This window comes from Tenrec ecaudatus, chromosome 14 (assembly GCF_050624435.1).
Source record: "Tenrec ecaudatus isolate mTenEca1 chromosome 14, mTenEca1.hap1, whole genome shotgun sequence".
Lineage (NCBI taxonomy): Eukaryota > Metazoa > Chordata > Mammalia > Afrosoricida > Tenrecidae > Tenrec > Tenrec ecaudatus.
The window spans coordinates 22,579,810-22,581,511 of NC_134543.1; the positions used below are offsets into that span (position 1 = coordinate 22,579,810).

Here is a 1,702-nt window from a genome sequence, read left to right on the forward strand (position 1 = left end):
TTAAAAAGTAAACCACTCAAAAAAAAGTGCTACAACTTGTACTACATGATGCCCAGCTCACACCCAATGGGAGTCAGGCATCATTGTGTTTTAAATATTTCCAGGTAATTTCAATGTGCAAAATAGTTTAGGATACAGAATGGCAACAAAAATGGGCAAACATTTTTATCCTACCGTAGCTTTAAGTTTCTGTGTTATGGATTGAATGAGGCCCACAAAAATGTGTGTTGTAAATCCTAACCTCTATGTTTTGTGGTTATAACCCCATTTGGAAATGGGTTGTCTTTGTTATGTTATTGTGGCCGGATTAGAGAAGGATGTGTCTTTTTTTTTGCTTCAGGTCAGTGAAAGTGAGACTTTATTGAGGGTCCACGGCCATTGGACTCAGGAACTCCACCAGTAGGAGGCAAGAGCGCTAGTAGACAGGGACCCTTATTAGACCTTCTTGGGACACAGGTTGTTGGTGAGGCCACACTTCTTGCGGTAGTTAACCGCAAGGGGGTGAAGACAAGCATAACACTTGTGGAAAATCATCTCGTCACAGTTGTACTTCTGGGCCAGCTGGCGCAGGGACAGTTTGGTGATACCACCATGCAGATGCAGCACCAAGTGCAGGGTGGACTCTCTCTAGTCTGAGAGAGTGCAGCCATCCTCCAGCTGTTTACCAGCAAAAATCAGATGCTGCTGGTCCAGGGAAATGCCCTCCTTGTCTTGGATTTTAGCTTTGACATCCTCGATGGTGTGACTGGGCTCAACCTCAAGGGTGATGGTCTTGCCCATCAGGGTCTTCACAAAAATCTGCATCTTTGCGTGTGCTGCTCAGGCCGCCTTGTTGAAGAGAAAGAGGGCCGAAAAGGATGTGTCTTGAGTCAGTCTCTTATAAATGGGGTTTCCAAATGAGCCATTGCACTTCTACCTCCTTCTGAGAAGGTGTGTTTCCAACCCTGACCAACTGAATCAGACCATACAGATTAACAAGATCCTATCATTAGACACAGCACCCTGATTTCAGACTTCCAGCCTACTAATATGTGAGAAAACAAATTTCTGTTTGTTAAAGTCAACGATGCATGGGACTTCTGTTGCAGCAGCACTGGACCACTAAGACAATGTGCCAGCTGTGAGTGTGAGGACTTTTCCCGCCCAATCAGAAGTAGGATTTCCAAGATTAGTCTTCTCGATTTTAAGAGAAAGATATTATGTTAATACAGGCAATTATTATTGCAAGTTGGCAGGTGTCTGGGGCATATATTCCGTTCTCATTAATCTTCCAAATGAGGCCAAATGTGCCAGAGATGTGGAGTCAGCCCATCATTATGCATAATGGGCACCAAGGATCCAAGCACAGGTGTTGTGAGATGCAGCAGAGTAATCATCGAGCTCACTCGCTGCCACTGGGACAACCTGCAGCCGTAGACTTTGTTTAAGAGGTAAACTAACTCTCTCTCTCTCTCTCTCTCTCTCTCTCTCTCTCTCTCTCTCTCTCTCTCTCTCTTTCTCTCTCTCTCTCTCTTTTCTCTCTCCAGGATTGTGCCTTACATTCTGGTTCAGCAATGTGTAATGCAGAGCAAGTGGTCTTTGCTCTCCTGATTGATGATGTGAAAGGGAATCGACCTTATCTTTTTCACCCAGACTCAGCTAGTCCCCCCATGCAAAAGGAGCACTTGATATTAATCTACTCATCTGCGTCTAACTCAACATG

General features: G+C 44.8%; 1 pseudogene; it reads right to left on the reverse strand.

Annotated features, from left to right (window-relative positions):
* Positions 1 to 435: 435 nt before the first annotated feature.
* Positions 436 to 804, reverse strand: LOC142426198 (ubiquitin-ribosomal protein eL40 fusion protein pseudogene; annotated as a pseudogene).
* Positions 805 to 1,702: the final 898 nt, after the last annotated feature.